The following is a 25771-nucleotide window of genomic DNA, read 5'->3' as shown; positions in this document are numbered from 1 at the left end:
GTGACAGAGATGTCCCCAGAAGATGTAGGACACAAGGCCTGAGGCAACTCCATCACTGGAGGTCTGGAAAAAACTTGTCAGGTATGGCTCTTCCCACTTTCGGGAAGGATGCACACACAACTCTTCCAGCTCCTTCACAGGCCTGTTTTTCTAGGAAATACATTTGCTTAAGAGTAGAGGAAGAAAATTTGATGGAGTGTCTAAGGAGGGGAAAGAGAGAGTGTTATCATGGGGATGGGCCAGTTGGGGAGACTATTGCCATGTAATAGTACCCTACATTGTTAAACTCCACCCTTCACTGTAAGTGAGCTACATGGGAAAAATACCAGACATTTCCCTTGTAGCTCAATACAAATTCAATTGTGTTTTGTGTTTTATTTTACTCGTCATCTTTTATGTTTCCAAATTTGGTAAATATTCCTCTGAACCTTCCCTGATGTTAGATATGTTTACTGTGTTAGAAGCCTATCAGACTGGTGACACTGCTACTGCTGAAACGGTAGCCTGGAGTACTGCAAAAGGCACAGGCACTGCAAAGAGATGGTTGCGAGGAAGGGGTCAGAGAGCTGCAGGGTGAGGAGGTGTGTTTTGCCAATCTGTAGAAGGTCAGTGCAAGGTCTGGGTTGATAATTGCCAGGTTTGGGCAGGGCATGAACACAAATCAGCTCTGTTTCCTATGAACAGCTATCAGGGGTCCATCTCACGTGTCAAGACACTTCCCGAGTTGCCAGAATATGTTGCGCAAATTTTACTGAATTCTGCTGTAAAAGCTACAAAAGAAAACACTGACTAGCATGCAGCACAGGTCAGTGCCATGTTCCAAAGTGGGCTGTGAACCACCTAGGGCTAGTGCCCAAGTAATGTTTTCAGGGCTGTTTATCCACCATGGTAGTTTCCTGCAGACTGTATTTCCCAAGCCCACTTGCAAGACTGCCATGTGGGACTATGTCATAAGCCTTCATAGAGCCAAGATATATCACATCTACCACTTTCCCTATCCACTAGACCAGTTATCCTGCCAAGGAGAGAAAATTAGATTGTTTTGACATGAATTGTTTTTGTCAAATCCATGTGGGCTCTTATCATATTACCTTATTATCCCCTAGGTGCTTATAAACTGCTGCTTAACTGCTTGTTCCAGTATTTTTCCAGGTACTGAGGTTAGACTGACCTGTCTGTATTTCCCCAGGTTCCTCAATTACTCCTTTTTAATGGCAGGTGTTATACTTACTCCTTCCTAGTCTTCTAGGATGTCACTCTTCCTCCCTGTGCTCTCACAGGTAAAGGCAAATAACTCTGTGACTGCTGAGGATATTCCCTTCAGCACTCTGGAATGGAGTCCTGTTTTCTTTCATCCTCTCTTAAAATTAATCACATTAATAATTGGTAAAAAAACCCCAAACATTTTATTTTTAAGTGAGGGATGCACTGAACACTTAAGCTTACTCCATATCATCTATTATTTACTCTGTGTGGAATTATCCAAGGATTTATTTCATTTTCCTCATTTTTAAATATTTATTTTCTTGCTACTTTTTTGTCCCTAACTAATTATAATTCATTCTCTTCTCTCGCATACTGACCTCCTGCTAATACGTTTTCACATTTAGTTTCCACTTGTGATGTGTTTCCTTTTTTGTTTGCAAGTCACTAAAAATTACCCAATGCAGCCACAAGTTTCTTGTATTACAATTACTTTTTTTTTCTCCTGCATTAGGGCTGTTTCTCAGTCCCTTTTCTGTAAGTACCTCGTCTCCTTCATTCCTTTTTTGCTTGTACTCTTTTCCCATGAAATCTTGCCAAATTTCTTGAGTTTACTTCCTTGGAGTTTCCATTCTCAGGTGTCTTTTAAAGGGTTAAGCATGATACTAATACATTAATTCTCTGTGGTGAAATCCTAATCAACCAGAATCTAAAATGTCATATGTGAATGTTACTTGAAGTCAACTTAGAATGACAAATGTTTGTAAGGAGTAACATACACTGTGATGGAAGTAAAGAGCTTTGCAAACTCTCCCTTACTTTGTGCCTTGCAGGTGGGTCCTTCCTACAGCCCTGCTATCATACAGAAACTCCTTCTTCAGCTGCAATAATCACAGTTCCCACTGGGTCCCCGTGAGAAGTCTCCTTTTCACCAGCTCTGAGGTGCCGTACATTTGGTCCTGCGGGCTGGGACGTGCCCTACCTGCCTTCCTCACCCTGTGTTTCCGCAGGCTCCTCTGGGCTCCCTGGGAAAGGGTACCGACCGCTCCTCCTCCCTGCCTGCGCAGCCAGCGCAAAGCAGGCAGCTGCTTTCTTGCCTGCTGCTCGTCCATAGCCATAAGCATAGCATCCAGTACCCAGTGGGAATGAATCATCCTCTCAGCCACCCCATGTTGCAAGTGTGTGCAAGGCAAACTGCAGAATTCTTCTTCTGAGATTACAAGCATGCTAGCAAGACTCAATTGCCAATTGTTTTTATTAGGCTTTTTTATTTAAATATATTAATGTATTTTCCATTTATAAACTGGATGCAGTGTGACCTACACAAAGAGCACTGGGCTAGAAGTGACCGAATATTGTATCTGTTTTCACTCCAACTCTGGAATGCTTGGAGGTCTTGGGAAAATGCCTTCCTCTTCCCTGTTCTTTCTTTGCCAAGTGCTTTGTGATCTGCACATGAGCAGAACATGACTTTACAAAGCCCATCCCCTTCCTAAAAGTGGTAGCCTTTCTGGCTACTGGGGAACTGTTTCTTTTCAACTCTCTGTGGTAATGGCTTCAGCAAACTCCTCAATCTTTAGTCATTGCATATAGTGCTGGTGTATCAATAGACCTGTCCTACATCTGCTTGGACTGGCTTCTTGCTTGCCAAAGTGCTACCTGGGCTCCAGATCTTCATGGGCTCAATTATTTTGTAGCATCAGCCAATTTTTGGTGGTCAATTCCAGTCATCCAGCAAAGCTACTCATTATCTAATACCTACTTAAAATGAAGAAAACAAAATCCTGTCTCAAATGGCAGAAGCATCATGATAAATGATCTCTAGCCCTGCCTTCTCAGAGGCTCTTCCTTCTGTACGTGTGGCTTGCTCAGGAAATGGTAGAAGCAGGTGGATCCTTCCAACATCATGCTCCAGTATTTGCTCTGAGAGTTTTGAGCTCCTGCACACATTGGTGCCCTTTCAAGCCTGATCAAGAGCACTTTTCATGGGGACAACATCACTATTTAATCACAGACACAACCTCACTTGGCAGTGTGAGAGCGTGCAGAAGGTGCTGCCACTGGAGAAACCACAGGGAAGACAATGAGATCTGGTGACTACTGGTGACTAGGTACAGAGAAGCATCAAATCTCAGAATGTAATTCAACTCCCCAAATATAAGGGTTCCTCTAATTTGAGACCCAGCAGCCTAAACACACCTTCTCTCACACCCAATTTATGCCCAAATCTATGATGAAGGAGGAGTGTGCCTTGAAGAGGAGCACTGTAACTTTGTATTTCTGGTTGTTTTCCTGATATTCTGGACCTGATACCCTGGGCCGATTTTCTGATAGTAGTAAAGGGATCAAAAGAAGGTACAAACTGTGTTGTTAAGCAAATTGCAGCCTGTCACTCTCTCAGCAGCTTACAGTTCCTCACAGAGACACTTTGAAAATCAAATCTTCCTCTTGTTTTCATGGGGGTAAATTGTTGGCATAAAAGCAGGAAGAAAAAACACTGAAAGCCTCTGAGGTTGAATGTGCCATACTTCAGTGGGATCTACACTCCCTGGGGAAAGAAATCTGTGCAAAGCAAAGCAGGGGAAAATCCTGAAAGGATATCTGCCAGAATAAAAACAGGCAACTTCCCGTAGACAATACTTTCCCTCCATGAAAAAGTGGGTTTGATCTCTGGCTGCAGCTCTTCTTAAATTGGATATGAATATCCCTAGACATTTTATAGGATATAGGATTATACAGGATTAAAAGCAAACTAAACCCCAAACATGATATGATTCTGGGGTAAAGGAAGAGTAGTTGCATGGGAAGTGTAGCCTACCTTTGTTCAGAGTTTATATGAAAGCAGAAAGTGCAGCATCCATGCTTAATGAATGTGAGTAATGAAGGTAGAACAGTTCAATAATCTGTGAATATTTCATAAAGTTATTCCTTGCAAAGTATTTGTAAGTGCAAAGTTTGTTATGTGAATTTGTATGTTAGTTAATGATCTGGCCAGACAAAGAACTGACATTTTAAGACTATCTGTCTAGAAACTATGAGTGCGGATCATGATGAACAGATAGGCAGGAGCAGGGAAAGGAAAAAGGGGGGATGTGGAAAATACTAATTCTGAAAAGACTTAGGAGTCTGATGGAAACATACTGAATGTGAATGTCCAATGCAATACAAAGGTAACATCTACCCAGGATCTGGATTTTGTTCTGAAGATATGTTTCTATCTCAGCGAGTAATTGGAGAAATAGTTGCCGAAAGGTATACTTTATCTTCTGAACAGGCTGCCTGCATGGCTTACATCCTGGAGCTATTTTTGTACAGGCATCTTTCAATGACCTCTAGGCTCAAACTTTACAACTTTATGTCCATACCTAATAATTTTTCTTGGTTATGCACATCCAGACAGTAAACGATATTCTAGTGTTAAAAATCAGCTTTCCTCTCATTTTTATCTCTGGAATAAATAAATGTTAAGCCAGTCTAGTACCCTTTAAAGTAGTAGAAGAGATCAAATATGTACAAAATAGTTAATACAACAAGCCCTTCTGAAAGGAGAAAAAAAAAAGTATGCAACTCTTGCTGTTGATGGATTCAGTTTCTGTGAAATGATATGATTTACAATTATTTTCACTCACTACCTGCTGCAGTCTCAGACTTTTGCTTTGTGTTTGAATGCTTTTCCTGGAGACAAGGCGTGAGCACAGGATGCTTTTGCTCAGACCAGTAGCCACTGCAGATGCAAAAGAGGATAAAAAGAGAGGAAGAATAGGGATACTTCTCCAATATGTCCTTGTAGGCTCTAGTGATTTGCAGCTCAGGGGTCTTATGGGAAAGGATGGTATCCTTGCATCTAATGGTTTTGAATAGCTTTTTCATCCATGGCTTTGCTTATTTCTTTGAAGGTTCACATTGAATTTTAGCCTCTGCAGCATTCAGTGATGGAAAGTCCATAGCTTATCTTCTGATGTGTTTGAGTCTGCCACCAGTATCCCAGCCTGATGCCCCTTGTTTCCCATACTACAGTGAAGAGCTATCTGTTCATCCTCTCCAGTCCACTCCCCAAATTGGGGGGTTTTCCCCCTTATGTATTATTTTCTTAATTAAACAATCTATTGTGCTCCTTATTCCAGACTTCTGATCATACATGTTACCTTTTCCAACACTACCCTAGCCTTTCTGAGGGGATGACTCAGTGTTCAGGGTGCAGATACACTAGGGATTCATACAGTGGCAGGACTCTGTTTTCAGTTTTTGCCCTCTTTTCCTTTCTTAGTACATTCCAGCATCAATTTCCTTTCTCTCTGATTGAGTTGGTATTTCCATAGGACTATCTATTATAAAACCCTAAATCGCATTTGATCCACTGATTTCAAGAACTCTTTCCTGAGCAGTAATAGCTAGCTCAAAACCTATCATTATGGGTGTAAATGTAGGGCTCTTTTCCTTACATTGCGTAGTTCTGTTTACCTATGCCAAATTTCAGCTGTCATTTGCTCATCTATTCAGTGTTGGCAGATTTATCTGTGATGTTTTGCACTCAGCCCTCTTTTCAATCCTGAATCACTTAATGTCATCAGCACTATCATCTCACCATTCATGGTCCTTTCAGATCATTTACAAGTATCCTGAGCCACTGCTGATCTCCCTCCACTGATACGTTATTTTCCCATCTTTTAAGCAGCTATCTGTTGATGTCAGGACCAGCCATTTTCTCCCAAGGTGGCTGCATTTCTTCAGCTATCTCTGGTGAGGATCCCTCCTGGAAGGGCTGTGGAAATCCAAGGAGGTCTTTTGTCACTTCAACACTTTTATTTTTCAAAAAAAGTCCTATTAAATTGGCAAGGCATAGTTTTTTCTTTACTGTTTCTCCCACATACCATAATTACCTGTATGTCCATTTATCCCATTCTTTAAAGTAGTTTCAGCCAGACCCACTGGTGTGTGCTTCTCTGACCTTCCAAAGAGCACTTTTTTAAAAAGTTGGATCATATTTACTGCTTTCCAGTTCTCTGGTACTGAGGCAATTTTAAAGGGGTAATTATACATTACTGTTGATTGCTCAGCTTTTTCAGCCTTTATTTCCTCTAGAAGTCTTGGGTTGCAAAAGTATTTAATCCTAGGCTTTAGATGTCAGTAAATTAGCTCTGAGCTCTGATCTAAAAATCTGAGCCTAAGCTGGTCTTGCCAGATACCCTGTAAAACAAGTGGAAACATGACATCCATATATGTCACAGTCTGTTTTTCGCTACTGATTACATAGGGAACCTGCAATGACTGGTGTAGTCTTGGACAACTGACCTTTACATGTCTTAAGTTAAAGCAGGTTAATCCCACCCACAAGATTCTGGTTTTCTCCAAGAAGCCAGTCACTGCTGTGACAATCAGCAAGTCTTACACTAAACTCTCTCTTTCATAAGTCTGGAGACCACTCATTTCAAGGATGCCGCAGCATAATTTGGCTTCCCCATAGAAAGAAAGAATATTGCTCTTTGACTTTCCTATATCTGACATTGTTCTTTGGCACCCTATTCTACAGGACTCTTGAATTCCTGGATTCAGATTTGTTTAAATTACAATCTTATATAAAGCACTGAGTCTTCCTATGCTTAATTTGTGCTCCTGTTGTCTGTCATTAAGACGGGAAGTATACAATATGTAGCAAATATTAGTTTTACATAGGAGGCTTAGTGGTTTAGCATTTGTAATGCAGTGTTTCTGTCAGGTATAAGGCAGCCTACAGCAACTTTTAATTGAAACTTTCTTTTAGTGTGCCTATATGCCCACCATTATTAGGGTTTGGATTTGGTTGTGGGTGGGGTTTTTTTCTTTCTTTAAAAAAGGACTAATCCTAGCTGTGTATGTTCTTTGTCTTTTAGACAGGTGTGAAGTTTGGTTTGTTGTTTGGGTTTTTTTCATTTATTATTTTTACCCTTTCATTTACTTCTGTTTTCTCTTTATTTCTAGGGAATCTTGTCCTCCTATATCAAGATGTAGTGCTTGCATTGTTTTCCAACAAGGAAAGGGAAAAAACAGCCCAAGCATTATCTTCTTCAGGTAGCTCACAGACACCTGTGTTAGAAATGATATACGATCTGAATATTATGAGCCTGTGTTTAATAGACAAGTTTTTCTCTTAAACCTATGGCTATAACTTGGATATCACATTAATTTGCACACCTGGATCTAGCCATGCTGAAGGTGACGTGAGAGTCACTGTATGCAGCTGCCTTTTGGTATTTTCAAGAAATATTTTTTTTTTTTACTGTGCAGAATATCTATACTTAGTTCTTTTTCAGCTACTCACCATCTGATAACCATCTTCCTCTTTTCAAGTTAAGTGTACACTTCTAAACAAATCTTGTGCTTTTGATCTTGCAAAATGAAAAGTAGTTCGTCTTCACTTTTGTAGCTCACTTGACTGATAAAAACCAAACTTCTATGAGTCTCTCCCAGTTGTCTCTTCCGTTCTCAATGCTCCTGCCCTTGATCTACTGAGCTGCTCCCTCTCTCCTCACAGCACCACTTCTTCCACTCTTCTCCTTCAGGATGTAGTCACCTATTTCAGCATTACATCCGCCTGGTGCTGTGTAGTGTTCCTGGGCAGTGATTAATGACCACTCTGAGTCTGAGCTTATAATTAGGGTGAACAACTTGTAACCTAATGAGTATTATTGAAAAGATGTAGGGAGGTGAGGATCTGCTCAGCTCACGAATCAAGTTGCTGCATCAGCTTATTCAAAGTGGACATTTCCGAGACACTGAAAAGACTGCTTATTTTTATAGGTTCCCTCCCATGCTGCTCACCTCTTCACGTTTACCTGCAAGGTACACTGGGGGCAAGGGGTAACAGGAGGAGGTATCAGATTTTGACTGAGGTCCTCTCCAGTCTCATGCCTCGGGACCTGATGGAGGGAGTACTATGGCACATTGATACGAATGTCTTATTTGTCCTCAGTCCCTCATACATACAGGTGTCTGACCCTACACAGTAGTGTCAGTTTTAATGCTGGTAGAGAGCTTTCTTGATTATGATGAATACTAAAACTTCCCCTGGCCTTTCTGGGTAGTTGTTGGTGCTCTGACACACAAATGGTTAAGACAACAGTGGTATTTATAGGCTTGATTGAGCATAATGTTACAGGAGGATCATCTGATAAATTAATATTGTGTGTATTTATTGTGGTAGTTTAAAAAGCCACTCAAGGGTTCCTCCCTGTCAGCAACACAGGCCTGGCATAGTCCTTGTAGCCACCTACCTCCTGGCCACCAGTGAGCATGTGGGAGTTGAGAGAAAGGAACCATGGATGGGACATCTCTGAATGCCAAACACCAACCTTTGCTAGGTCACCTAGAGGAGGTTAAGAATTGCTTGTCACTGTGGCAAAATGTAATAGCTGGCAGTTGAATATAGGACAATGCAATTATGTGCCCCAATTTTAATGAATTAATATTGAGCCAGGGTATCTGCTAGGTGAAGTGCTGCATGGTTTTCAAACAGAGGATCGAACTTCAGTAATGATTTTTCTGCCATGATTATGTGGGATATGGTTAAATGACACAAAAGAGAAACTTTCTGGCTTCAGGCTTTAGCTGTTCTTCACCTGGAAAGGGGCTGTGGAGGATCTTCTCTAGAGAGAACTTTCCACCAAGAGTCCCGCATTTGACCCTGGGCCTGATGGACTCAGTCTGGTGCTCCTTTCCTTTGAGGTGCTCTGAAGTGTGTGTTAGCAAGGAAAGAACACACTGGTACTCGTTGCCCTCTAAGACAATGTTTGAGCTAATTGATGTTTAAGGAAATTATTTCCGTTTGAGCCACGGAATTAATTTTTGGTTAAGATTACTGAATAAATGGACACAGAAGAGCCTGTGTTGTATTAACAAGATTCTAAATGAAGGAACCAATTCATTTCATTATTGATAACAAAGTCATCTTCCCCAGAATAGCAAATGAGGTAAGATTGGCACTTTGAGATAAGGCCCTGATTATTGTCTGTGGAATCTGTTACATTCTATTATTTCTCCCAGATAAAACTTTAAATCACCCTTCGTAAATGCAGGCATTTAGTAGTTATTCCTTCCACAGAACAATTTTATGTTATTTTTCTGACTTTTCCATTCTTATTTACTTTTATATTTTGTTTTAATTAATAAAGTACAGAATGTTGAAAAAGTCTGAAGCTAAATTCTTTTAGCTAAGCATTGAGCTCTAAGAAACTGTTGGAAGAACTTAAAGTAATGAGTAAATTATTAAATAGCACCAAGCAATTAATAATTCATCATTCTTTGTATTTATACCAATGGCTGCTGGTGAGGAAGGAGGTGGAAGATGTGGTATTGGTCAGCCAGTTGGGAAAGCAAAGCAATGTCTCTGCAGGACTAGGGAGGTGGGAGAAGTAGGTGGATCAGGCAGGAGAGCTGGCATGTACTTTGGGATGACTGCAGCTGCTCTGCTCCTTGAAGATTTAGAGGAAGGTCAACCTTACTGGGAGAGAGAAAAATGCAGCATCAATAGTTACAGCTCCAGCAAACAGAAATTAAATTAGAGGGGGTCAAGAACAGAGTTTATGGGAAGGAACTGGCATGAAGAGAAAATCCAGGGAAAACAATAAAGCTGAGGAAAGGGGAAGGGGGTGAAGAGAAGATACCCCAGGAAGACTTGGCAACTGTAACTTCCACTACATCAGTAGGGAGCATCAGGAAGCTGGAAGGCCACTGGTGAACTCTACTGGAAGTGCACCAGGAGGAAAGAGCAGACACTTGGAGGGTGGAGAACTGAAGAGCAGTGGCAGAGGGCTTGGGTTTTGAGGCAGTGTTTTGGGTTTGTGTGGCAGGGTTTTGGTTGCAGGGGAGGAGGCTGCAGGGCTGGCTCCTGTGAGAAGCTGCTGGAAGCTTCCCCAGCTCCAAGCTGGACCTGCTGCTGGCCCAGGCCGAGCCCATCAGTGACAGTGGTAACACCTGTGGGAGAACAGATTTAAGAGGGGAAACCTGCAGTGAGTAGGGGATTGGAATGTGAGAGGAACGCCTCTGTGGAGGGGGAGGAGGTGTGCCGGAGGAGGGGATGCCCCTGCGGCCCGTGATGAGATGACAGGTTGTTGCCCCCCATGGAGGGGCAGGGCGGGGGAGCAGATGCCCACCTGCAGCCCAGGGAGAGAGAAGCCCGTGCCGGAGCAGGGGGATGCCCCCCAAGATGGCTGTGACTCCATGGGAAAGCCTGTGCTGGAGCAGTCTGTGCCTGAAGGACTGCAGCCTGTGGGAAGGATCCATGCTGCTGAAGTTTGTGAAGAACTACAACCCATGGGAAGGACCCATGCCGGAGAAGTTCATGGAGAACTGTCTCCCATGGGAGGGACGCCACGGTGGAGCAGGGGAAGAGTGAGGAGTCCTGCCCCTGAGGAGGAAGGAGCGGCAGAGACAAGGGGTGAGGAACTGACCCCAAACCCTATTCCCTGTCCCTCTACGCCACTGGCGGGGAGGAGAGAGAGTAATTGGGAGTGGAGTTGAGCTGGGTAGGAAGGAGGGGTAGGGGGAAGGTGTTTTAACATTTGGTTTTATTTCTCATTATCTTTTTTTGATTTGATTGGTAGTAAGTTAAATTGATTTTGTTTTTTCCCTGAGCTGAGTCTGTTTTTCACCTGTGACCATAAGTAGTGAGTGATCCCTCCCTGTCCTTGTCTTGACCCACGAGCTTTTCTTTATATTTTCTCCTCCCCGTCCCACCGCAGAGGGGGAGGAGTGGGCGAGCAACCTCATGGTGCTTTGTTGCCGGCTGGGCTTGAACCATGACAGTCAGGATAGGGTGTAATGCGCAGCAGGGATGGGCCGAATCTAGCTCCATGTAATGTTGTATGAACCATCTTCCTAATGGTAGTGCTCCTGCCAGCATTACCCTTTTAAAGCACCCTGAATGAAACCTGTGTAGGTCAAATGACAGCAGCCTATCCTGTCCACTAACAGCTCCTTCTAATGTCACAGCAGAAAGGTTTTCCTACTATGGGGGAAACTCAGAGCTGAACTGGATTACTGTGTTGTATGAGTGCCCCAAGCTGCTTGTGAGTCTCCTTCATAACTTGCATAAGGTTTAGCTTGCAACAAACCTCGTATGAACGCAGCTGTCCAGCTGAATGCCTCCTAGAAAGACTTCTCTAGCTTACTATAGTAATGCCAGTATCTCAATATTTGTGTCCATCCCACTAATGGAACAGAGGCATGCGATCCCTGGTACACTTTTCATCCATGACATCCTTCCTTGTTCACCCATGCTTCAGGAGGACAGTTTGCGTATGGTGTCGCTTCTTATGTGCTGCCAGCCAGGAGTTTCAAGGGACTCAATTAAATGGTGATTTATATAAAAGTGCATAAAGATCTCTTCAGAGTGCAGACAGCTCCTTAGCAAGTTTGTTTTCAATTAGCAGCCTTTTAATAAAGTTTTTCTCGTTGACAAATCCCCTTTTTGCTTAACCCACTCCTCCATGAAATTGTACGACCCACTTCAACCCATTTAGCCCTTGATCTAATACAAGCACTTTTAGCACTTTCTACAAATAATTAATCCAATTTGGATTAGAGGGATTATAGATGGTCTTAGTCCTCACTTGATAACCCTTCATTCTTACTCAGTACTTTCAATTTTACCCAGTATTATGAGATGCAGGAGGCAAATCAGAAATGTCTCATTGTAAATGCTCATATATCATGATATAGTATGAGAATTGCTGCTCTTGTTGCAGAATCGGGGACAGTGAGAAGTTCTGCTTCTTGTGTAAATGGGCTGACATTTATTACAAAAAATTGTGCACACCAAAGGAGCAAATGGTTGAATTTTATGTTCAGAGGCTGCAGCATAAAAAAAAAGAAAAGAGACATGTGAACTTTTAAGGAAAGCTTTATGGGTCACATTATCAAAAGTTACATTTCAGAACAGCTGAACTGATGTTTCAAAGCTCTGATCCCAAATATGCACTTTAACTCTGAACTACTGCTTCTCTTAAATTATAACCTATTTAATAACATGTGTGTAACTTCCTTCTCCTACCTCCCAGGGCCTGGATAACTTGCACAAACATCCATACTGCTGATGAACTGTGCAAGAGGAGTGTTCGCTATTTGTGTTTCGCTTTCACACCACCTACCTCGGTAGTTAACTTGTCCCCATTACTTCTCACCCAGTGATTCACATCAGCAAGTACCGGTGTCCCCTGCCTGCCTTGCAGCAGCATCTGTGGTGCAGTGAGCAATGTGAGGAGCAGAGTCTGTGGGGATTTCAGCAAAAGGGAGCAGTGCAGACGAGAGGGAGCACCAGCTGGACTCGCTCTGGTAGCTGAGCTACCTGGGGATATTCCCTAACTAACTTGCCAATATCTGCATAAACAAAGAAGGAGCAAAGAGGTGAGTGAGCAAGGTCTTCCACTGCCCTGCCCTTCCTTCTCCTTAGCTGAACTCGGATGACTATCTTTCTCGCGTATTTGCCAGGGAATTTCATATGACAGTAACTTTGGATCTCACAGCCCACAAAAACTAACTTACAAATTAGTAATTTGCAGCACTCCTAAGCAAACCATGGTCCAAGAATGGTTTATTCAGATCTTTGAGAAAGACCTACAGTGGTATACCAAGTGGTCTGACCTAGGAACCAGATGATACCACAGAAGGTGTAACTCATAAAAAGCCTTATTCTTGCAAATAGACTGGAGTGAGGTGGGTAAAACACAGTCCTGCCTGCATTCCTGCACACATCTGGAGTACTGTTTTAGAAATATGCTCCTGCACTACCAAGCTGAGAATGTCAGAAAATTGTCCAAGGAAATAAAACCATAAAACCACTGGAAATTGGATTGACACGCTGGAGTTAAACTTGGTAAATTTATTTTATTTTTCATTTCTGGAGAATTGAAGCTCTGCTCTAAATCAATTAGAACAAGCCCCAGGCAAATCTGAAGGTTGATTAATGAAGGACCAGCTTCATCTGCTTGGATCACTGTTGTTGATTGGATATGGCTGGGAAGTTTGTTTCCAGAGCAGGAGCAGGGCAAAGGTACTGCTGTGGCTTCATTGTTACCTTTTCCTGACAAATGGAAATGAGTCATCCTGGATGTCATTTCTATTCCAGTGGTGAAGCTGTGAAGGTTTGCACTGTATAAGCACACACACAAACAAGTGAACTTCTGCCTACACCAAACATCCATCTATTGCTCCACAAGCTTTGAAAAAATTACACACTCGTATGGTTGTTTTTCCATTCACACTTAGCATGGGTGCTGTGCAGATCGGACACCTTGCATCGCTGGTGACACAGGCATTAAAAAGCACAGAAAACTTGCACGTTCTTGTCCAAGCAGTTCTGTTTCCACTTCTGAAAGTGTTGCTATTGATTGCTTTACCTCTTTCATTTATTCAGTATAATCCATATTGATAAGCCAGTTTCAAACCTGTCTATTACCAAATGCTAACAGGGGCACTGCAGTGTGATCTGAGTGTGGTTGCCCAGGGTCTAAATTAACCAGATGGCAGGACCTTCTGCAATTCCAGGATGGTGGAAATGAGACCTGTCAGCTAGCAGATGGGTCACTGAAGGGAGTCCCCTTCCATGCTTACTGCTGCCTTAGCCTGGCAGAACAAAACTTTGAAGAGAGTGAAGTTACCATTGTGGAGGAGTCGCCAAAGACCCATTACCTTACTTGTCCCTTCGCAGCCCAGCATATTTTATTTCTACATTTACTCTGAGCTCTACATGGCCATAAATCATGCAATACATTTGGAGTACCATATTGCTGTAGTCCCTCATGAATTAATTTGTACTGGCATCACTACCACATTCAAAACATTATTAAACTCTACTTCAGCAGAATCTGTGATGTCAGGATAGCCAACACCAGATATACCTTAGCAAATTGTCCTCATCACAGAGTCAAATCACATCCAGTGCTAGAAATTGAAACGTTCCAAGGCTTTATTGTCTATGTACCCAATTAACAAAAATGTAATGCCTTCAAATGTGTCAGTGGCAAATAATCACAAGCATCACTCTGCTATACCAAGTTGCAAGGCTCCCCCAGAAGAGAACTTTTCACGAAATGTTTCCTGTCTACTTTTTGCAGTTTCCAGAGAGCTTGATTCCTATCAACAGGCTTTAACTTGACCAAAAAGGAGTGTACTTGTCCATGGATCCTGCAGGGTGTCTGCAGAATAACACCTTTGCAAATGACTAGGTTTGGCTGAAAATCAGAAGGGGTGTAGAGATGCTCAAAGGAAAGCTGTAATTTTTATTTTTTTAGCCGTGAGAAAACAAAGTATTCAGCCTGAGAAAAGGATGAACAATATTTTTATGTAAGACAAAACAGTTAACTTACAAGTAATTTAAAAAAAAGATTTAAAGAGTTAACCACCTTAACCCATACCTGTCCCTAGAATCCCAGCCAAAAAGAACTTCTTATTTTGCTATGGTTCTAGTAGAATATTCTTTTTACACATTTTTCCAGTGGGAAATGGCTTTGCAACCAATAGCAAAAGCAGAAGTGTGTTTCATTTTCTTCCATTTGCTTTTCCTTTTTTCTACCTTTAAGAACTTATCTTCTCCAGGGGTAAGGGGGGAGGGGAACAGAGTAAAAATCCCTCCGTTTTCAAGCAGCTGAACCAATATTTTAAATAACATGTACAGAAAACACATTTCTGATGAATACTAATATGTCAATAAATTCAGTCCAGCAAAACTGAGAAAATTGGAGCTGTTTTCATAGTAATCTTTGTACTTTTTGCTTTTCCTTTTTCAGCTTATAGCCTTCTGCCAGGGCCTGGCTGACAGGAACAAGAGCTGGGAGCAATTTTTAGGGCCCTGCAGTATGAGCCCCAACCCGAAGACCTGGCCAGAGGTAACAAAACAGTCTGACACTCAGGTAGGCAGTGTAGGGACCGGGTGGTGGTTATCAGCTGGAGCTACAGGCAGTGCTTCACAGAGGGGAGCAAAGGCAGATGACAGGAAGATGAGCAGGGCTTTCATACAAGAACCAAACACCCCTCCCTGCTAGAATATGCTGTTTTGGAAGTGGGGATCGAGCAGGACTTTGGAAGGAGGAGATGCCTCTTTTGCACTGGCAGCCACCAGACCTGCCGAGGACATGATGGGGTGGGGGGACGCGGGGAGCATCTGAGCTCCCCACGTGAACAGCAGTGACCCAGGGACAGCTGGGGACTGGGGTACAGACTGCATACAGTGACCACTGTCCAAGGTGGCAGAAGCAGCAGCTCTTCTAGGGTCCTACAACCTGCCCGGAGCTGGTGTGGACACCTGGAAATAGGTGCTGGGGGCAAGCCTGAAAGGGCACAGTGGCAGGAGACAAATCTATTTATAGCCCCTTTTTACTCCTACCGTGCCTCATTTTGTCTCTGCTTTAAGATGCCTTTTCCAGTTTCTATCCCAATGAAACCTGCCTTTATTTCTAAACTCCCTCACTCCTTTTTAGGGGGTGTCTTTGATAGGAAAAGGTGAAACAGGAACTTTCCTCATACAAGAAAGAACAGCGTGTGTAATCTGGATGTGTTTCAGAACTTTCCTTCACCTTCTGCACCCTAGCAAAGCCTTCTTTCTGGGGAATTCCTCCCCATCAAGCTCTATGGGGGTGCTGCTTCCACACCAGTGGAAATGTGGGGCAGAAAAGTGCTTTTGGCAGACCATATCTGAAGTGTTCTGACCAGTAGATCATATTTTCTGCCTCCCAAAAGAGGAGCAGCCTCTGAATTTTTTGCAGGAGACATAAGTAGGTCTGCTGGGAATGAGATAACCCAGATGGCCCATATTTTATCCTGGTGTGACTGCTCCCATGCAAGGTATCTTTGCTTTCCCTGTCTGTATGTCTCAGAGCCTGCCAGTTCCTGTCTGCAGGGCACTTCGCTTTACATCAGTCACCACATCAGAATACCCTATCCTTATTCCTTACCCTGTCAATCACCAGCTACTGCCCCTGGAGGCCTGAGCTGAGAGGTTGGGTATTTCTGGTGAAAACTGTGTCAGACATCAGCCCAGAACTGAATCTGGCAATGCCTAATGGGCTGTCTTCTCTGCCCTAGTTTCCTATCACTTTCAAAAGAAGGAAGAGTTGATGAGGAAGTGCAGGGTTGTTTCTGGCTGGCTCAGAAGAAGCATTTCCTTTCCTGTGTCTTTCTTTTACTGAAAGACGGAAGAGGGAAACAAGAGAGCCCATTAGTCCCTCTTGCTCCCAGCCCCAGGATAGTCCCTGTGGACTCCCCTAGCCTTTACGCTTTGATGCCTGCAGCCATGCACTTGCTGCAGCCTGACACCCTCCAGCTCCATGGCGTGCTGGTACAGCCATCCCATTACTCCTGCACACCACATGGGACTGCTCTTCCACCCACACTTAAATCCCTCTGACACAACCATGCTGCACCACTCTCACAACTCTACGTCTGCTCTTATGTGTATCTGAACTGGTGCTGCACTGGTCTGTCCCCATCTAACTACGCCTGAGCAGTCCTTGTGACTCCATGCATGACGGTTCCTGTAGATGTATGCCCACATAGTACGTGCCTGTGCATCTCCCCACACTGACCACTGATGTTTGCACAATGCAGGACTCGATTTGCCAGTATGACGCTATGTTTATCAAGGCAAGAAACCAGAAGATAAAGACTTCCCAGCAACAGCTTGGGATTCTTCTGAGGTTACTTCTGGAGCAAGTTTTTCTTCCCTCCCTCCTTGCAACATCCAGTCAATATTTGAGTTGTTAATAAAAACCTATTTTCTTTTCAGCTTCCCTGACTCTGCTCCACTCAAGAACAACATGTGCCTTGTGTTTCCTAGCTTTGCTTATCAGATCTCCAGCCAAAATGAATGGCCAAATCTCTTACAAACAGAGAAATTAAATGAAAACAACACCAGTGCCAAGTTCTTTGCAAACAGAGAAGTGAAATGAAAAATGCCAGTCGCTGTAGGTTCACCCAGCACATTGAATTATTATCTGTCATGGCCTGTTCTTACATTTGTCCTTTCTCTGTGGTTGATAAATAAGACTTCCCACAAGTTCTGAAGCTGTATCAGGAGTTGCGTAGCAGATAATGTTAATAAATCTTAGGGGCTATCTCTCTGACTTGCCTGGCAGCCTAATAGCTCAAAAGTCTTGCAGTTTCTAATGTCTTGCTTTTTTTAAACGTGTAACTTTGAAATCTTTCTTTCCTTGACCACAGGCCCAAAGGCCAGGTTGATATGGACGTGACTGCAAGTCCTGATTTTCAAGGCAAGACCTCTGGGCTGATGCACCATAATTTTTTGCCCAGAGTTTGTGCCTTCATCTGGATCGTAGGTGCCATTCCAGTGTCGATGCAATTTGGAAGCAGGGTGCTTCATGGCCTGTGCAGCCCTGGGGTTTGGTACAGCTCAATGCAGCAGGCAAAGGGCAATCCTCTTTGTCAGCAGATGGACTCACTGCTGCCAAGAAACAAAAATCCTGTCTCTCATGAAGGCCAGGCCTTGGAGGCACCATCTCTGGCTGGCTCCACTCTGCCCTCCTGCCTCCTTTGCAAGCAGTAGAGAGATGGTCTCCTCCAGCCAGGGGCAAAGGGTGAGTTGCATGAATTACCTTACAGAGATGTCCATCTCTCCCTGTTGAAGGGGCCTAAGGGTGGTGAAATAAGACTTGGACATCTAGACACTTGAGATGAAATGAAGTCCAGACATGGGACCAAAAAAAAAAAAAAAAGGGAAGAAAATACAATCCTAAGTCATGCTTAACAAGATTCTTCCTAGGCCACTTTAAATTTTTTGCTTGGAAGCAGATCCCTGGGAGACAGGGCTTAGGTGCCCAGGTGCTGGAGATGAAGAGCATCTTTCTTTGTTCAGTCGTTTCCAGTCGATCAGCTCCTCAGTTCACCTGACATTTTCTCATTGCAGCTTGGCTGCTGCTCACTCTGCGCAATTTCCACAGGAGAGGACTTCAGCTGAAAACTCGCCAGTTCCTCCTCCACCAGTCCTCATGGAGCAACATGTTCCAGCTGTCTCATAGGCTGCATCAGGGTCTGTTTCTACCTTCTTCTTGTCTGCTGAGCACCCATCTGCAAAATTCTGCCTTACATTTTGTTTGCATGCTGCCAGGTTCCTACTGTGTTATGTTTCTAACATCCCAGTGTTGCCCTGTGAGCACTGGCCATCAATGCCTTTCTGCCCAAGGCTGGGTTTTCCCTTGTTGAAAGACCTCTTGAACAACAGCACATCATGTTTTGTGGCTTCTTGGTGGAAAAACTACTTTATGCACAGATTCAGATTTTAGAAATGTGCTTGAAATAATTCATATTTTTCCCATCTGCCGGTGTTGTGGGAATTATATCCCAGCTGGTTCTGCAGCTCAGTGGGTAAGGGACTAGTCATCAGCTTAATAGCAAAGCTGAGAAATGCATGGTTGGCAGATGCATTCTGAAGACTATCTCTGAGTCTGCTGAACTCACTTGGAAAATCTCTTCCAACAGAAACCCAGATGCCTATACTGCTGCTAGTGTGGCTGTGTTTTCTGGAAACAAATAGGATGGGCATTTTTGTTCCTTTTGTAATGCTTTTTGCAGTATCTACTGTGGCCTCAGATGTCTGCAGAGAGAGTTTGTGACTGTCTCCTGTGCACTGACAGTCTGTGCCTTTGTCACAGTCCTGCACTGGAGGACACTGGAGGACACCCAGGCAAACCACTCCTTTCTTGCCACAGTCTGATTTGTTTCCTAGGGCAGTTCAGCTGTCTGTGCAATCAGGCATATTTACCTGGAGATAGATTTGCTTCTCCAGACCATTTTTACCTTAAAGGTGAAATGCCCAACAAATATCTTGTCTTTAAATAGGGAAACTTTTCCGCTTCCAATGTTACATGTGGATGCCAGAGTTTTGCAATCCCCTATTTCTGCTTTTTTGTTTTGAATTGAAAATGGTATCCATCTCCTGTCTCCTCCTGGCTGGAGCTACATTGTTCATCAGACGTATTTATTAGCTTGTCTAGTGGCTTTGCTATTATTTCTCACTGAGTTTTCTCACTTCCTCTAGTTGTTGTTCCTTGACAAAATAACAAAAGCCTTACTTTTGCTGTCTCATTTTTATCCCTTCTCAGCTTCTCCTTATCACGCTCTTCTCTTGTTTCTATTATCAACACGCCACAGCAAGGTCTTCTGTCTGCAAATCCAGTATTTGTGCTCTGAGTCTGTCTGTACAGCATGTCTGGGGTCTTTCTAGGTGTGGCTTCATTTTCCTCTCATTTCTTAAAGTTGGTCTCGCTAGACTGGTGCCCATGTTCATGTGCTGCTGCTTGCTAAGTGTATGAATGGACTCCATGTTTTAAATACTGAATCTGTGCATTAAGTGCTTCTGAAAACAGTCCAGTTCAGTTAGCAGCCCAGCTCTGGGTAAAACTCTATCCTTAGAGATATGCTCTATCCATTAATTGCTCTTTTCCTTCATCCACTTTTTTTTTTAAGCTTGCTGCAGTGGGGATTACTGTTAGCAGGGAAGAAAACTGCAGGACTCTACCTAGTCTCCAGATTGTAGGTAACCCTCCACTGAATGCCAGGAGCAGCCCCAAGGAACAGGACAGGCTGAGCAATTGGACTGTCTTTGCCCATGTGTCAGGCAGCCTGTGCAGCTGTGGTCTTAGTGTCATTTCTTGACTCCACACTGCAAGCTGAATGTCTTCGGCTGGGCTGAAGATGGCACCAGTTGCCATCTTGTGTCTGGTTCAGTATAGCAAGACACACATGCTCATGCATGCGCACATTCGCATTTATAACCAAAATGTTCAGGTTCCAGACTCTTCTGGTGGTATTTTCCCTCATTCTATAAAAGTAAGGGAGACAATCACATCTTGCTCTTTTTTTTTTTTATGGGAAACATGGCACAGTTTTGCCCCTAGAATAATGTGTTCTGTATTCCCACATGGATCAAGTATAGCTGATGGAGAAATCTGGAAGAGCTGGAGATCCCTATTCTTTAATTAAATAGTCATACCAATGGGCACATAGGAATACATTGAGTATTCCTATGATATAGGTAGTAATCTCCCCTTGGAGGCAGCAGCGGTATTCCTGCTCTCCTGATTCATGGCAGCTGATTCTAAAACCACCAGATTAGTGTGAATGGTGACACATCCAGCCAGCCACAAGGGGCACATCCAACATGGGAAACAAGCCATCCTCAGTCCCGTTGGTCAAGGACTGAGGGGGCTGGTGATAAATGGGAACTCCCCAGTGGGCTCTGTGAGGGTGATCGAAAGCCTCCTGGCTTTGCAATGTCTGCATGAGCTCACATAGGGGAATGGTTTTGCCCCTATTCAGGCACTAAAGTTAGATAGCTCTGTCCACAAAACTCATTTGGTTTCCTGTACACAAAACCAGAAGGTGTTTTATACCATTCTCAGCCAGCTCACACAAACTCCTGCCTAGAGGAGCCTGTTTTCTCCATGGACTTTAAATAGAGCCTCAGGCAACTGGTTCAGACACGCTGTCTTACTCTTAAGTCCATGAATGTAGCAGGCATGAGTCTGCCCAGGATCTTCTCTGCATCCTTCACACCCTGTCATGATCTCAGTGTGCTCCTCGTCCCAGAGATGGCAGTCAGCTACCAGTCTTGTTTCTGCTTGTTTCTGGGAGTGAGCATGGGGATGGATGCTCCTTTCTGATCTGCCTTCCATGCACATACTTCTTGGGCATCACAGTGCAGTGGCATTTTGTAATAATCAAAACCGTGCATGTCCTAGATCCATATTACAGCTTCCTAGTGATTTATTCAAGCAGCATAAAGCCTTTATTACTCACATGCTTTGTAACAGAGAGTCCTTTCCATTATTATGGTTTTTTGCTTTGGAGCACATGAAAACATGTTAAGGACTCAATAGACATTGAGAAAACCAGCCTTTTTCGAAACACTTCAATTTCAAATAAAGATGCATGGCAGCAGGCTGGTGCCAGAACAACAAAGATGACAGAGAATAGCAAAACAACAAGACTGTAAGGCTGCTCACAGTGTGTGTACTTGTAATTAAGTTGCCCTTTGTGGTCACTTTATAATAGTCTCAGAGTCCCAGGAGTACTGGAGGAATTTTCAGTTCTCCGTAGTTTGGAGATGAAATGACCAGAGGTACCTCCACCACCTTCATCATATCTGAAAGGGGAGCTACCCTTGCGAGCTGGGTGGGTGATTGACTCGAGCCCAGAGGCTGTCGTTTGGCTTGGGTTGGTGAATCAAATGAGATGGCAATAGGCCATCAAAGGATACTGCCTTTCCATGGTTTTCTCATGAAGGCTTTGGTGCTCAAGCTCAGGGATTTACAGGGTTCCTGTTTTGTAATACTGATGTTAGAATTGTTCTCATATCAAATAAATCATTGTTAAATACAGCCACAAGCCATGAAATATGTACCTTTGTTTATTCTGAATTTCTGACTTTTAATTTGATCAACTTTTTTTTTTTTTTTTTTTTTTTGCCACATTTCACTAGTATGTGGTATCACATGCCTGGGGTGCAGGCAAGTTCCCCACATAGCTTGAGCTGAGGGGAGAGGACTCCTTGCATCCTGTATACCTTTGCTTCCCCTGGGAATAGGGGCTGTGAGCTGCAGGACGTTGCTCCCCTAAGCCTCAAGCAGAGCCTCTGATGAGCTGCAAGGGCCAGTTGAGAGGAGACTGCTGCCCTCACCGAGCACCTTTGTGGGGCCAAGGCTGCTGTCCGTGGAAATGGAGGGGTGGGAGAGCCACGGGTTTTGTCCCTGGTGTGCTGCAGCATTTCTCTGAGGAACATCTCAAAGGTCTCCTACCACCTCCTCCTGGAGCTCACGTGGAGCAGTGCTTCACCCTTTACGTGTAGCCTCTGGTACCCCTGCCCCCAGTGAACACAGAGCATGCGTGCACGTACATCTCGGCTTTCTTTCCTTTCCTCTCCAGCCCTTCTGTTTCTTGGTGCCTGCTTCTCCCCTCCCTCTGGTGAAGCCCATTAGCAGGCCTGGGCTGGCTCCCTCCTTCAGCTCCTTGGGATCTTCCTTTTCTCCTTTTAATTTAATCCTACTCAACATTTTTAGCAAGCTTCTGTGCATGCAGCAGCTCCTGGACCCACCAGTCCCTCAATACTGGGGAAGGTGTCGGCATTTCCCATCTCCCCTTCCTCTGAACAAGCCTCCCCCTTCCCTCCCACCGCTCCGCTTTTCCCCTCCTTCCAAGGGATCCTCCTCGGCAGCCACCTCCGTACCGGGGCAGGAGCCGAGGAAGGGGGAGCATTGCCAAGGCGGCAGTGTGCCCTCGGGCTTTCCCCGCATCCATCGCTCCTGTGGCCGGGGAAGAGGAACGGGCACAGCCTGGCTGCAGCCTCCGCTCTTGGAGGACCTCATTAAAGGAAAATGAAAGATGCTGACAAATACAGTGGGCCCTAAAGCCCACAACAGCCTCCTTGCTTTCAGGTTGTTGCGAAGAAGACAACTCATCCCAGAAGCTGCGAATACCGGGGGGGAATGCGTAAATAAACAACCGAGAAAACATCCTTTTCCTGCTTGGCTCTACATATTTCTGGTGCTGGGTGAGAGGAACAAAGATGTCTTATGGGTGAGGGAGACACAGCATTTGCTACACAGGAAAGCTCTTGCAAAATAAATTAAGGCATGAATATAAAAGAGCTGTAGTATTCCTCTCTGATTCACTGAGAGGGGGGTAACAGGGACTCTGCAGGAGAAATGTCTATCTCCCTGATAGGAAGACGGCTCCTGGTCTCTCAAAAGCAGAGCAGAAATCAAGAGCCCTTGACAGTCTTCCCAGTGGAGCGAGCCAGGGTCTTTTGTGCTGCAAGCGCGCGGCTAAAAAGGAGATGCTGGGAGCCAAAGCGGGCAAGCGAAAGAGATGTGGTGACAAAGCAGCAGCAAAACTTCAAGCAGGTGTCGGCTGAAATGACAGAACGTGGGAAAGGACTGCAGAAGGTACGAGAACAAAACAAAGACACCCTAAGAGAGAAGAGTGAGGGCTGCAAAAAAGGCAGTGCCTGGGTGTATAAGCTGCTGTGGACCAGAGAGGCTCACAGCAATCCGGGGGGAGCTGTGGACAGGCTTCGATTCCTCCAGGGAGGAAAGCCAGAGCTGTGGGAACACACACACTCTTGCATTTGGGAAAGGTGTTTAGGATGAGAAAATAGTGCAGGGAGGTCATTATTAATGACTGCTAATCAGTGAGGTTCATTGGATGAAGCCGTATTGGCAGTCTGGCATCTGGTTTTAGAATGGAATGGGAATAACCGGAGTACGAAGAAAAGATGAAACAAAGGCTGCACTAAGAACAGCGTTTTGTGAGGAAATGTATCGGGACCAACTGGTTTCTAAAATGCCTGGGAGGGATTTTTTTGTCCTGATTGGGCACCACAGGATAAAAAGTAGTTTATTTCCTTTCCTTTGGTACCACAGGCACTGAAATAGGTTAAGCATAGCTCTAGATGCATGGCTTGATATCACAACAGGGCACATCTAAGGTCATTTCGGTGTCCTGTACACAGATTCATTCTAGCATGTAGAAATTGGACTTTTCTCTAGAATAGAGATAGGCATTTCCAGGGGACAACTGAGCTCACCTATTTTAGGAAATGGGGTACACTTATGTCCAGGGATAATGAATTCTGTGAAACAGCCCCATGGCTACTCCACGTAATCTATAATTTGCCTGTAGTCACTTCTCAACGATTGGACATACATTTCCCCTTGATCGGTGATTGCTAATGGCATGCAATGCTTATGTGTAAGGCCGTCCTCAACTTAAACAATGATGGATGGTGGATATAAAGGTGATGGATGAAGTATGTTAATTATACAATTACAGCAAAAAGTGGAAAAGGGTGCTGGTAAAAAGTAAGTAAAATTACTTTGCAAGCTGATACCAACTTCTGGAGCAGAGGTGGAAAACAAAATAAGACAAGACAGGGCTCTGTCCTCAGCAGGACTCTCCTGAAAGCTTGCCCAAGCTAACTCCAGCGTGGTTGGGTCGGGTAGAGGATGGGAGAGCTGTATATTTGCATTTTACAGCCAGGGCTACAAGATCATTTTTATACATGTGTTCCCTGGGTTAATCCTGCTGAGGGTGGAAGCTCAGACGGGGTAGTTGCTCTGAGCACCTTCTGTGGAGGCGGAACAGGAGCTTTCGTTTAAGCTCTTCTGTTCATTAAAATGCAAGCGTATAACATCACTCAAACAGCCATTTCTAGCAGGTCTTGTACCCAGAAATAACCCTAGGAGCTTGAGAGCCCAGAGAGACCGGCAAGGAGTCCCCCTGGGATCCAGTATCTGCTTGCACTGGCGTGCATTGTATTCACCTCACGTCTGAAATTGTTGTCAAGGTTGCGAGTGCCCCAGTTTCTGTAATCAAAGCCTTCCCGAGATTTGCATCCTGAAACGCAGATGCTGAGAAAAAGCAGATTACATAATAGCCAGCTTTGTTTATTTGCTTAAACTTCAGCTTGTATTACATTCGAGAACAAACAGAAAAACTGTCCTTTTTTTTTTCTTCTCTGAAATACTCAGAGGGCAGCATGCAAAAGCCGGTGCATTCCCTGTTGCGACCCACCTCTCTTGCCCATGCAGCAAAACGGCTCCGAAGGTCGCTGGTGAGGGGCAGGTGGAGCGGAGCTGGGAGCAGCCTGGCCCAGGTGGGATCTCCCACCCTTGTACAGAGCCTGCCAGAGAGATTCCATGTGAATTAGCGTCATCAGACAGCCTCGCAGCTCAGGGCTTTGCCAGGGAAATGCAATTGAAAATTCGCATGCTAATCCAGAGGGCTCATCCAAAGAATACATGTACATTTCTCTACTACCTTTTATCCCAGAGGATCCCCTTAGAGCATAGTGCGATGTTTCCATATACAAAGGGCTTTTATTCCCTACTGGCTTCCACTGTACGAGGAGGGGGGTCGGGGGGAGAAACAACCCACCAAAAGATTTCACTCACACACACAAAATCTTCTGGAAGAAAGCAGAACGTGGGCATGGAAAGCAACGCCTGTGACCCCGCAGAGGGGGCGAGCTGTTGCCTGTGCACAGGGATATTCCCTTTGCCAAGAGGGAAGGAAGCTGAACAGGGTCTTCAGGCAATTGCCCCCCTCCTAGGGATCCCTCTGCCAGCGGGAAAAGAAACAAAACTGCTTTCTGCATCAAAAGGGCTCCGGGAGTGGGGTTCTGCAGGAGTGGGGTTCTGCGGGAGTGGGGTTGTGCAGGAGTGGGGTTATGCAGGAGTGGAGTTCTGCAGGAGCGGAATTATGCAGGAGTGGGGTTGTGCAGGAGCGGGGTTGTGCAGGAGTGGGGTTATGCAGGAGTGGGGTTCTGCAGGAGTGGGGTTATGCCTGCGGCTCCTCCGATGGGCAATTTCACAGAGAAGTGTTTGGAAACAAGGCAACTCCAGGATGTGATTTTTTGGTAAAGCTTTAGGGTTAAATGCCCCCCAGGAATGATCATTTGCAAGGCTCTTAGGGGAAAAGGAACACCTTTATTCAGCTATCAGAGTCCTCTCAAAAGAGATGGGCTGAAAGGGTGCAAAGGGGGGGTGGGGGGGGGGGGGTGTTGTGTCTTGGCAGGGCACCTCTGGTT

The sequence above is a fragment of the Accipiter gentilis genome, chromosome 7 (assembly GCF_929443795.1).
Source record: "Accipiter gentilis chromosome 7, bAccGen1.1, whole genome shotgun sequence".
Taxonomy (NCBI): domain Eukaryota; kingdom Metazoa; phylum Chordata; class Aves; order Accipitriformes; family Accipitridae; genus Astur; species Astur gentilis.
Note: the sequence above shows the minus strand (reverse complement) of the source record.